Source organism: Scyliorhinus torazame, chromosome 2 (assembly GCF_047496885.1).
Source record: "Scyliorhinus torazame isolate Kashiwa2021f chromosome 2, sScyTor2.1, whole genome shotgun sequence".
NCBI lineage: Eukaryota > Metazoa > Chordata > Chondrichthyes > Carcharhiniformes > Scyliorhinidae > Scyliorhinus > Scyliorhinus torazame.
In genome coordinates, this window is record NC_092708.1 from 299557400 (window position 1) to 299570543 (window position 13144).

At 47.4% G+C, this 13144-nt stretch overlaps 1 protein-coding gene and 1 long non-coding RNA gene across 3 annotated transcripts in view; one reads left to right on the forward strand and one right to left on the reverse strand.

The window, feature by feature from the left end:
* Positions 1-13144, forward strand: part of slc25a21 (solute carrier family 25 member 21) — a 920696-nt gene that overhangs the window by 505584 nt on the left and 401968 nt on the right. The gene's annotated exons all lie outside the window — the stretch shown is intronic.
* LOC140399360 (uncharacterized) overlaps positions 3557-13144 on the reverse strand; it is a 51675-nt gene continuing 42087 nt past the window's right edge. Inside the window, exon 3 of the long non-coding RNA XR_011937684.1 lies at positions 3557-3959. This is a non-coding gene — a long non-coding RNA (uncharacterized lncRNA). The remainder of the gene's footprint in view (positions 3960-13144) is intronic.

A 13144-nucleotide genomic window follows, 5' to 3' on the forward strand; every position in this document is an offset into this window, starting at 1 on the left:
AGTTAGACAGGATGACACAACTTTAAGAGTCATAAGGAAAATAGAAGAGCCTATAGATTGGGTCAACTCAATGGTCCGTGTGAAGTACAATAATGATCTCAGGATTTGTATGGATCCCAAGGATTTGAACGCATACATTAAAATGGAGCATTATCAAATTATTCCAAAGAGGAAACAATCACAATCGAGATGGCTGGTGCAAATTTTTTTTACCAAACTCGATGCATCGCAGGGAGACTGCTTTGTGCCTGATTTCAGATTCTTCTTAATGGGCTGTTCACCAGCACTGTTTTGTCCTGTTGTGGACCCTCCTGAACAGCTCACATCAGCACTGCTTTGTCTTGTTGTGGACCCCCCTGAACAGCTCACACCAGCACTGCTTTGTCCTGTTGCGGACCCTCCTGAACAGCTCACACCAGCACTGTTTTGTCCTGTTGTGGACCCTCCTGAACAGCTCACACTAGCACTGCTTTGACTTGTTGTGGACCCCCCTGAACAGCTCACACCAGCCCTGCTTTGTCCTGTTGCAGACCCTCCTGAACAGCTCACACCAGCGCTGCTTTGTCCTGTTGTGGACCCTCCTGAACAGCTCACACCAGCACTGCTTTGTCCTGTTGTGGACCCTCCTGAACAGCTCACACCAGCACTGCTTTGTCCTGTTGTGAACCCTCCTGAACAGCTCACACCAGCACTGCTTTGTCCTGTTGTGGACCCTCCTGAACAGCTCACACCACCACTGCTTTGTCTTGTTGTGGACCCCCCTGAACAGCTCACACCAGCACTGCTTTGTCCCGCTTTGACAAAGAGTCACCTGGACTCGAAATGTTAGCTCTTTTCTCTCCCTACAGATGCTGCCAGACTTGCTGAGATTTTCCAGCATTTTCTCTTTCGTTCTACTGTGTATTGGCCTGGTATAAACAAGGATATACAAGACATGATAGAGAAATGTGAAACGTGTCAAAAGTATCAGCACCGGCAAGCAAAAGAACCAATGAACATAGCTGAAATATCATCAGCTCCATGGTAAAAAATTGGAATGGATTTATTCTACCTCAATGGCAAGGAATGTCTGATAGTCGTTGACTATTATTAGAATTTTCCAGAAAAAGCCTTCCTGTCAAGCTCCATGGCAGATTGTGTGATAATGCATACAAAATCAACGTTTGCAAGACATGGCATACCCAAAACTGCATATTTTAATTGCAAAGAATGGCAAGAGTTTGCGATGCAATATGTTTTTGAACACATTACTTTGAGTTCATTGTCATGATATTCATATAAACATATCATGGTGCAAACACAAACACACACTGATGGACAGATCAACAGACCAATCAACACACACGCAACATCACAGCCAATCACCAGTGAGAGCACACGCACTATAAAACGGGGAACACCACAGTTCCCGCTCATTCCAGCAGGAGATAGCTCAGAGCACAGAGCTCACAGCGTGCCACTCAGACATACACCATGTGCTGAGTGCCTCTCTAAGATAGTGCAAGGGCTGGGTCCACAGGTTAACTGGTAAAGTACGAACCACAGCCAGAAGTATACACCCAACACGACATTCATTATACCCACAATTGAATGGTAAAGCTGAGAAAGGAGTTCAAATAATAAAGCAGCTATTAAAAAAGGCTATGGACAGCAAAACTGATCCGTATCTAGCTCTACTGAGTCATAGACCTTCACCTTTAAGCTGTGGTTTGTTACCTGCAGAGATACTGATGAAGCGTTAGCTACATACCACATTGCCGTTCCACACAAAGACATGGCAAAATGAAAAGTTAAGACGGAAGATGGAATCTCAGAAGAAAAAAACAGAAGGCACACTATGATAGAACAACCAGGAGTCTTAAACCTTTGTTACCAAGCGATGTTGTAAGGATTGAGGATCCTGATGGATGGTCTAGAACAGGCATTTTCAAAATGGAGTCGCGACCTGCGGGTGGGTCGCGGGCGGGTGTCGGGAAGGTCGTGGAGCCGATCATCGTGGTGTTCCCGTTGCGTGCAACAGCCGCATCAGCCGGCTTTTAACAATGTCGGCTGCGAGTGGCTTTGAAAATGACGGCCGTGACCAGATAAAAAAATGCGGCCGCACTGCGCATGCGTGTCCGCTCATCAGTGCGCATGTGCAGAACCAAGTGAGAAGCACCGCCTCCTCCTGACGCGCTGATGCAGGAGAAGATTTTTTTTAAAATTCATTGTAATCTTCCTGCCTGAAGCGAGGCAGAGAGCGGTCACACGCCCTGAATGTTGATGTCACGTGCTTTGGGCATTATAGCGATTCCTCCATTTTGTCAGCAACAAACAAGTAAAATTTAAAATGGATCATTTTGTTATAAGGAAGAGAGGGCAAGAGACACAAACAGGCCAGGATTTCACAACTAAACCTGCTGGAGAGAGTGGCTGATCAAAGAGCCAATACATCAGTTAGTTAGTTCAAAGTCAATACTATTTATTTACACACACAGTAAGATCTACACATGCACAAATAACTACAAACTAAACTATCTCTAACGCTAACGCCTATACTTAACTTCAGGTGCCCACTCAGTCAGAGGAACAATGGCGGTTGTTCGGATCTGAGGCTGTTGGGTTCGAAGTGGTACAGGAGAACAGCTAAGGTCGTCCGCCTGGTAGCGAGTGTTGGCCTTGGACTTACTTGCTTCTGGTGCAGCTGGTGGACGGGTCTCTCCGCTTTGAGAGCCAAGTCCAAGAGAGCAATTCTCTCGTGGAGGTTCCTTCCTATACCCGGTGGGGCTTCGCACGCTTTTGGGCGGGCCTGAAACTTGGCCCCAATTAATTGGGCCGCTTCTTGATCACTGGTATTGATCTTGACCAATAAAGGGGTGGGTGCCATGATGGCTGGGCGTGTCTTAGGTGGCCGTTGGCCTTGCTTTGTTTGCGTTTTCGGTTTGGGGAACTGGCACCGGGGTGTCTGGAGCTAGATCGGTTGCTTGAGTGTCTTTCCTTTGTTCCCGGAGATGGGCCATCAATATGTGATTTGACCTACAGTTTTAGTCTTGTCTGGGAGCTGCCTTCTCAATACGCACACAGGTTCTGTGTTGCTTTCTTTCTTAACATTGTCCATAGTTCCCTACATTCATTGCGAGCATCCATTTTGTATTCTGGAAATGGCCATCCAAGATGGCTACACCCCCTCCTTGTGATCCTCAACGCGAAGCATGAAGGTTCAAATTACTGCATCTTCTTTGTTCTCCTCCTAAGTCGGGGCACCCATAAGCAAGGACAGGCACTACACTACTCTGTCCTATGGATTGGAGCTTTTACCTAAATTACTTTATGTACACACATCATTATAAAATTCTACGGGGCGCTATGACATTCAGGCATGCATTACAAAATAAAAACACGGGAACCTCTAACTATCCTTAACTAAACTATCCTTAATTAATCAAAAGAATTTACAACATTTTAAATTCTTTTAAACTGTACAATAGCAGCAACACAGGTCTCTCTGGTTTGGCAGTCAAGCACAGAGTTTTACATTTCCTTTATTAGAACGAACAAGCACACAAAAAAACCGGATGTACTTTAATTCATTTAAAGGGGTTGGGGGGTTTGTTGAAGTCCGAAAATAGGGGATCTGAATGTGTGTACCGGAGTGCGGGAGGCTTTCCTCCGCCATTTCCTGAGTCTTAGTGTCTGAACGACACTGCAGAGTATCACAATTACTAGTATTGCTTCTACAACGTAGGACAGGGAATACTAGGTTATGAACTTGTCACACTAGGTTGGTGTATCTGTTACTATCTCGGGGTACAGTGTATGGACGGGGTGGGAAACATTCACGGCCTGTGTGGTAGGGGTCAGGGGGCTAGTGTCCGCGTGCAACTGAAGGGATCCCGCTAAGATCCAACTGTAAAGCATGATGGTTGGCTTCATCTTTTCTTCTTCTTTCGTCTTCTTGTGGCTTCTGTGGTTCCGGAGTTCTATGGACACAAGCATAATTTCTGTTATTATCTTGTTTAAAGATCTCGTATGTCTGTCTGTCTGTCCTTTTATTGCCAATTACCCATTATAAATGGTCACCATCTGTGACTCCCTCATTTTTTTTTTTAAACCAAATCTTTGGGACAAGACACCCGAGAAGGAAATTCTGACACAGCGTGAGCAGTCTCGCAGCCTGTGTGGGCGATGCAGTGAATGTACCATCCCAGTGTTTGAGGATGTAAATAGCATATGGAAAGCAGCCTAAGGGTTGCCGTAAAACAAACAAAAGAGTTTTGAACTAAAAGTTCCAAATTGGGTGCATATGGGCCGCGGGGGGGCAAGAATGGGTGGAATCCCCGGGTAGGACGGTGACCAGTGCCATATGTACTCTACCCGAGTGTAGCTGACCAGATGGGGATCCTCTGGGAGGGTGGGGACCAGTGCCGTTTCTCCACTGCCTGAGCGACCGGCAAGAACGGTAAGAATTTGTGGTCGTTGTGGGGGTTGCCTATTGTGGCCATCTTCTACCTTCAAAGCAGAAGAGCAGTTACGATCGGTTTGTCTGCGGACAAACCTGTTCCATTAACTGCCAGTGGGCATTAAAAGAGTGGTGGCATGGATCCATGAAAAATTTAAGTGGACGAACAACATTTAACATTCACAGTAACAAACAAACAAACGTAACAAACATGGTGCAGGTTCCATCAGAAAAGACACCGTAAATCTCCATCGGTTCCTTTTTTTCCATCATCTGGACACCTGATTGCTCTAAAGCGAACAGAGTCGCAAAGGGGCTCGTTTGGTGGGAGTCAGACTCTATGTCATCATCTTCTCCCGGTTGCCATATTCTTGACTGGAGTAGGTGCGCTAAAGCTGCTTGGGGCGAATTGGTGTCCATCTCATCGTTCCGGATGAGCCTGAACGAATTGTCTCGGTGCCAGAATTTTGTATCAAGGTTGGAGCTGCTAGGGTGTAACCATAATCATTGGGCGGTGGGTCTGGATCAGGGACTTTAATATACGTTATTTCAAATGGGTCGCTGGAATCATGTTCGGAGTCGCTGGGAGTGGGGCCTGGTGCAGGGGTGTAATCGTAGCATGGTGTGCTGGGGCTGTCGCTATAACTGTCGTTGTCGCTTGGAGGAAGGGGGAGGCGGAGTCGAGCTTCTGGGGGTGGAGTCGTAGTCGTGTCTCAGGATGGGCTGGACAGGTTGGGGGAGGGTAGGAATACGTCATTTGTGGGCGGGGCATGCTCATCTGCTGCTGCAAGTGAGATGTGGTGTGCATGGTTGTTCTGAGAGCCAAAAGCCTTAAGCTGGTTTATGTGGAACCACACAGACTTGCCATTTGGATAGGTGATTTTGTATACAGAGGGGCTGACTTTTTCAGAGATGGAGTACGGTCCAGAAAATTTGGGGGAAAGGAATGAACTGGGGTTGTATAGGGGTAGCTTGACTTGCTGCCCTACTACAAACTCTGTGGCGTGTACTGTCTTATCAAAACAAACTGCTTTGTTTCTTGCGTGTCCCAAGTCTAACAGCTGCTGCAAGCTGGGCTGCTTTTACATTTTCTAAAATCTGTTGAACTGCTTTCTCATGGGTGAGGGCGGTGACTGCGGGGCTGGCCAAATCCAGTCCTAAAAAATATTCTGTCCCTTTCATGGGGCGTCCGGTCAGGAGGGTGTGGGGGGTATATCCTGTCGACGTGGATACCGTGTTTCGTATGAACATTAATTCAAATGGGAGAACTGTGTCCCAGGTGCTGTTGTGTTGTTGCACCATTTTTCTGAGAGTCGCTTGTATATTTCTGGTCATTCTTTCTGCAATGCCGCTTGATTGGGGGTGGTATGCAATATGGAATTTTTGTTTTATGCCGAAAATTGTAAGGACGTTTTTCATCACTCGTCCTGTAAAATGGGGGCCTTGGTCGGACTCAATACTGCGTGTAAGTCCCCATCTTGTAAAGATGTGCTGAGTGAGGATTTTAGCTGTCGTTTTGGCTGTGTTTGTTCTGGATGGAAGAGCTTCCACCATTTTGTGAAGGTGCCGATGACCACCAACACATACTTAAAACCATTCCTGCAGGGGGGTAGGGGTCCTATATAATCGATTTTCAAATTCGTCCAGGGGCCATTAACAGGGCGGGTGTGGCTAAGGTGACCTTTTCTTGCATATCTGTCCGGATTGTTCTGGGCCCAGATTAAGCAGTTCTCAATGCAGTGAGTCACATCAGTTTTTAAATCGGGCCACCAGCGAGGGCGAGGGTAGCTTCTATGCCTTGATGGTCATGGTTGTCATGGAATTGGCAAATAATTTGATTCCTGTCCTGGCTGGGGACTACATAAATGCCGTCTTTTAAAATAACACCGTCATGTGTTGTCAACGCGTTTTTGTATTTATCATAGGGGGCTGGGAAGTTGCCTTTTAAAACTTCTCTGAGCTGTGTGTCTTCTTTTTGGGCCTTTGCTAAATCCTGAATGTTGGTCTGTGAGACCTGAACCGCATGTACTGGCAGAACTACGGGTTGTTTTGTTTTAATGTTCCCTATCTGGATTGCTACAGGGGCTGTGATGTGTCCCTGCTGTAAATGCCCTGTAAAATCGCTGAGTGTAATGGTGTCCGTGGTGGGCCACGTGTCTCGCTGAAACATCGTGGAGGAATTGAGCATGGTGCGGGACCCTCCTGTGTCCCAAAGGAATTCTACGGGGTGTCCCCGGACTGTGCCTGCCAGTTAGTTAGTTCAAAGTCAATACTATTTATTTACACACATCGTAAGATCTACACATGCACAAAGTACTACAAACTAAACTATCTCTAACGCTAACGCCTATACTTAACTTCGGGTGCCCACTCAGTCAGAGGAACAATGGACATTGTTTGGATCTGCGGCTTTTGGGTTCAAAGGTATACAGGAGAACAGCTAAGGTCGTCCGTCTGGTAGCGAGCGTTGACCTTGGACTTACTTGCTTCTGGTGCAGCTGGTGGACGGGTCTCTCCGCTTTGAGAGCCAAGTCCAAGAGAGCGATTCTCTCGTGGGGGTTCCTTCTTCTACCCGGAGGGGCTACGCACGCTTTTGGGCTGGCCTGAAACTTGGCCCCAATTAATTGGGCCGCTTCTTGATCACTGGTATTGATCTTGACCAATAAAGGGGTGGTGCCCTGATGGCTGGGCGTGTCTTAGGTGGCCGTTGGCCTTGCATTGTTTGTGCTTTCGGTTTGGGGAACTGGCGCCGGGGTGTCTGGAGCTAGATCGGTTGCTTGAGTATCTTTCCTTTGTTCCCGGAGATGGGCCATCAATAAGTTAACTGACCTACAGTTTCAGTCTTGTCTGGGAGCTGCCTTCTCAATACGCATACAGGCTCTGTGCCTGCTTGCTTTCTTAACATTGTCCATAGTTCCCTACATTCATTGCGAGCATTCATTTTGTTTTCTGGAAGTGGCCATCCCAGATGGCTACACTACTCAGACCCTACACATCAAGGCCTTTCACTCAGTTTCGGCCTCTTGATTTTCCCATGCTCCAGGACACCTCATTGCAGCTCACTTCAGGCATTTTATTTACTTAAATCCCTGCTTTCTGTGTGCTCTTTTTCAAAAAAATTTGCAGCAACCTTTTCCCCCCCCTTAGGGTGCAATTCAACCAAAACATTTCCAAGGGTAATTTTGGGCGAGTGTGGCGGGGCCTTGGGGAATTTCTCCCTGGTCTAGTCCACACGTACAATTTTTTTCTGCAGAGCAGTCCGGTGGCACAGTGGTTAGCACTGTAGTCTCATGACACCGAGGACACGGGTTTGAATCCCGGCTCTGGGTCACTGTCCATGTGGAGTTTGCTCATTCTCCCCGTGTCTGCGTGGGTCTCACCCCCACAACCCAAAAATGTGGAGGATAGGTGGATTGGCCACACTAAATTGCTCCTCAATTGGAAAAAAATAATTGGGTACTCTAAATTTATTTTTAAAAGAATGACTTTTTTTCTGCAGTAGGGAGCTGAACTCGCTGGTGAAACCAGCTCCTCAGAGATTGGGGCAACATTTTGAAAGGTTGCCCTGATCTGTAAGTGAGCTTGAAGGTCCCCCATACGCTCCCGCCCACGGGCAACGTCATCCCGCCCCACAGACATGGGCATACACCCCCCCCCCCCCCCAATGAGGACACCCCACTCTGGGGTCACTGAGGACCTCCCCCTTTCAGGAGCCCCCTTTCACCCCCAAACCATTAGGAGGCTGCTTCATTCCCCCCTTCACTCCTCCACCCCCTCAGGCCCCGACACGTGACAGTTCTAACCTGGCAGCCTGGTACCGTCAGCCTAGCAGTACCTGGGTGTTGGGGGAAGTGCCAGGGCACTGCCTGGGTGCTGAGGGAAGTGCCAGGGCACTACTGTTCCCTGTCCCCAACCGCCTGGGGCTCCAATGGTCTCCGAAAACCAGAGTGGCCAGTCCGACTGATCTCCGGTGAAGACAGTACTAATAGGTACCCGGTTGAGGCCTCACCAGTGCGACCAGTGACTCCTGGGTGCCGGATGAGAGCGATGTCAAGATGGCCACGCATACTTAAATGAACCTAGCGGCTCATTAAATATGACTATCTGGATCACACCCAGTGAGCATGGTCCAGGTCATGGCAGATGCATAGAGTCCGGTGACTCGAAATCGGCCCGGCACGAAGCCCAATTTGGGCCTCTCCCGAAATTCACGCGCCCGACTCCGCGCCGGGTGCAATGCAATGGCTGAATCATGCTCTTAAGTTCTAATTTTAAAAAAACTTAAAAGCCATAGTCCTGGCTTTGCAGGGTTAATTTCTCTTGATTTTTTTCTCTCTATGTTTTTAAACCTTTTACTCTGCTGGCTAATTCATGTCTCTTCTGCGCCTGTCCCTCAGCCTCTCCAGTGCACTGAGGCTCCCGGTTCGCCTCCTTGTCTACAATGTAAGTGGAGATATTTATTTGATTCGCTGATCCCCTCTTGTGGATTCTGATCCAGGGGTCTTGCTGTGTCAATGCCCACACATCTGGTAACTTTCCATCTTTTCTGATTCTACATTATTCAGTGTCTGACAATGTCTCAAATATTTTCGCCCAAGGAGAGGCACTCTGGTGAATACTTTTTTCCGGACTTCAATTAAAACAAGGGGCGTCATTCTCCGCCGGCGGGAGTCTCCGTTCTGCCAGCACCCGGGGGTTTCCCGACAGCGTGGGGCTGCCCCACAATGGGAAACCCCATTGACCGGCCGGTGTTACGGAGACTCCCGCCGGCCGGTCGGCGCAGAAATGTGGCGGGGCGGGTAGGAGAATTTCGCCCAAGATACCCACAGGTGTCAAGCCAGAGGCAGGATATTGATAATTTTATCCTTATCGGCAGATGTAAAGATGCACTTTCACAGAATTCATTTGTAAATACAAAAATAATTTATTAATAATGAAACAGCAGCCTCATGGCTGCACCTAGCTCCCATATGTCTCCTACCTAAGAGAGGACTTACCCATTTTCAGTCCCAATTAGTCCCCCAAGCTCGGTGAACCTTTTCTGCGGTGTTTCCCTTAAAGGGCCAATCACCACAGATTCAATCTTTGCAATTTGCCTACTTGAAGTGTTCCCTGAATGCAATTCTACATTGTGTTAAAACATTATACAATCATACCTCACATTTTATTTTGAATAATATTTCTTATAAACCTTACAGACTATAATATCCCGCATAGGGCCTATGGAGTGGGAATGCTGGTCTTTCCTGTGCTCTTTGTGGAATACGGGCTCCCCCCCCTAGGGTATACAAGGTCGGCCAGTATCGCACCAACCAGAAAAGTACCCGGTAGGGGTTGCGGTGATATGCCTATGACTATATCATAGATGGATGGTGTGCGACCTCCAACCAGCAGGTGGCGGTGCAGTCATACCATGCGGTCTCAAGACCAAGGTCATGTTACCAGTGACTCCCATATAAGGGGGGACACATCCGGCCATCTTCAGAAGAAGATTGAGAGGGTAATAAGACATACAAGTGACTGGTCGGTGCTAAGTGCAGATTCCAGAGGAGTAATAAGCAGACTCCATGATAACAGATTGCTATCTTACCATACAAGACTCAGTAAAGATTCTGGTTTGGACAGGTCGAGGTGTTTGGTGGATTCCTTCGTAAGGTATAGAAGACCAAACACAAAAGGGGTCTACCAGGGCCGGCTTGGGTCATTGTCTGTGCGGAGTCTGCACGTCCTCCCAGTGTCTGCGTGGGTTTCCTCCGGGTGCTCCGGTTTCCTCCCACAGTCCAAAGATGTGCGGGTTAGGTGAATTGGCCAATGATAAATTGCCCTTAATGTCCAAATTGCCCTTGGTGTTGGGTGGAGGTGTTGAGTTTGGGTAGGGTGCTCTTTCCAAGAGCTGGTGCAGACTCAAAGGGCCGAATGGCCTCCTTCTGCACTGTAAATTCAATGATAATCTATGATTAATCTAGGACAAAGGTTCGGCACAACATCGTGGGCCGAAGGGCCTGTTCTGTGCTGTATTTTCTATGTTCATATAGATAAGTTAAGTAAGTTTGAAAATGAAACCTTTTTTTTGGTACTCCCATGTTCCTATTGGGTCAACAAACATAAGGGTGAACAGAACTTGGTGTGACTAAAATACGGCAGCAACATTTTCAATTAGTTCAGCTTATGTGGGGTGAAAAGATGATAGTCCAGCCAGGAGAGAACTGGAACGAAAAAGTTCAGAGGTAATAAAGACATGAATGAGAGTTTTAATTTAGATGAACTGAGGAAAAAACAAGGTTATGTGATCTTAAGGATGTAGAAGGAGGCAGTCTTGGTGATGGAGTGGTAGTGTATCAGATGTATATCATGATGATATTTGTGGTCAAATACAATATCAAGGTTGTGAATGGTCTGGTCCCGCTAGGGAGGCAGATTGAATTGGTGGCAAGGAAGCAGAGTTTGTGGCAGGACAGAAGCCAACGATTTGTTTTCCCCTTATTTTCTTGGAGAACATTTCTGCTTACTCAACGTTAATTGCTTTTTTTTTGTTCTTTCAAGGGGCGTGGGCTTCGCAGGCAAGGCCAGAATCTGTTGCCCATCCCTAATTGCTCTTGCACCCAATGGCTTGCTCAGTCATTTCAGAGGGTAGTTAAGAGTCCACCACATTGCTGCGGGTCTGGAGTCACTTGTGGGCCACACCAGGTAAAGATGGCAGATTTCCTTCCCTGAAGAATATTAGTGAACCAGATGGATTTTTATGACAATCGAAGATAGTTCCATGGTCACCATTACTGAGACTAGCTTTATAATTCCAGATTTTACTAATTGAATTTAAATTCCACCCATTCTCATTGACTTCAGTTCAGCTCGGGCTCCTTGAAATCATACTCGGTAGAATGCTGCTCGATGTTAAGCGCAGTCACTCTCACCTCTGGTGTTCAGTTATTTTGTCCAAATTGGATCAAGGCTATAATGAAGTCAGGAGCTTAATGGCCTTTGCGGAACCCAAACTGAGCAGTTTCTTGCTGTGTAAGTGCCACTTAATGGACAGTCAATGACACTTTTACATCACTTTTCTAATGATGAACAACAGTACACTGATCAGGCGGTAATTGACCAGGTTAGATTTGTCCTGCTTTTTGTGGACAGGACATTCCTGTGTAAATTCCCACATTGCTGACTATATACCACTTTTGTAGCTGCACTGGAGCATGTTAGTTCGAGGCGCAGCTAGGTCTAGAGAACAAATCTTCATGTTGACTGTTAGAATGTTATCGGGGCCCATAGCCTATTAGTACCCAGTGCCTTCAGTCATTCCTTGATATCACATGGACTGAATCAAGTTGGCTGGCATATAGGATGTTGAGGACTTTAGCAGGAGCCAAAATGGATCATCCACTTGCCACTTTTGGCTGAAAATGGTTGCAAATTTGCAGTGATGTGCTGTGCTCGATTTTCCCCAACATGATGGATTGGGAAAATCGTGGAGCCTCCTCCTCCAGTTAGTTGTTTAATTATCCACCAACATTCATGCCTGGAGGTAGTTTTGATCTGATTCATTAGTTATGGGATCGCATAGCTCTCTCCATCACATGCGGCTCTGCTATTTGTCATGCAAGTAGTCCTGTGTTGTAGCTTTACCAAGTTGACACCTCACTTCTAGATATACCTGGTGTGGCTTCGAGCATACCCTCCTGCACACCTCTTTGAAACAGGGTTGATCCCCCAGCTTGATGGTAATGGTAAAGTGAGAGACATGCAATCCCAGGTGGAGGACAAATGTGAACGGTGCCAGAGGGACCCGGATAACCACACCCACATGTTCTGGGCTTGTCCCAAACTTTCTGGGTTCTGAACAGCCTTCTCCGAGTTAATGTCCAAGGTTGTGGGGGTGGCAAATGTGGCAATCTTCAGGGTATCGAAGCAGCCAGAGCGACATGTGGGGAAGAGGGCCGACGACCTGGCTTTCTCTTCCCTCGTCGCACGCCGAAGAATACTGCTCGGCTGTCGATCGGCAGCACCACCCACAGCTGCGGACTGGCTCGCTGACCTTTCAGAATTTCTCCACCTGGAGAAGGTTAAGTATGCCATAAGAGGGTCGGAGGAAGGCTTCCTGGATACTTGGGGGCAGTTAGTCAGCCTGTTCCAGAACCTGTTCGAGGCCAGCAACAATGAATAGATAGGGAAACGGGAAAGTTCGAAACAAATGGGTGGAAAAAGACAAGGGGGAACCATAGGAACGCACAACTCGGGGAGAGGGGGAAGAAGAGAAAGGTCTGGAGAAATATAAAAGAGACAACGCGGAGGCCCCACACCCCCGCAGGGGAAACACGGCTGAAGCCAACGGGGGAAGAAAAGAAAGAGGGGGGTGGGGGGGGGTAGGGGGAAACATTTTGATTTGATTTATTATTGTCACATGTATTAGTATACAGTGAAAAGTATTGTTTCTGGCATGCTTTACAGACAATGCATGCCGTACATAGAAAGGAAGGAGAGACTGCAGAATGTAATGTGACAGTCATAGCTCGGGTGTAGGGAAAAGATCAACTTAATACGAGGTAGGTCCATTCAAAAGTCTGATGGCAGCAGGGAAGAAGCTGTTCTTGAGTCGGTTGGTACGTGACCTCAAACTTTGGTATCTTTTTCCTGACAGAAGGTGGAAGAGAGTATGTCCGGGGTGCATGGGGTCCTTAATTATGCTGATTACCTTTCCGAGGCAGC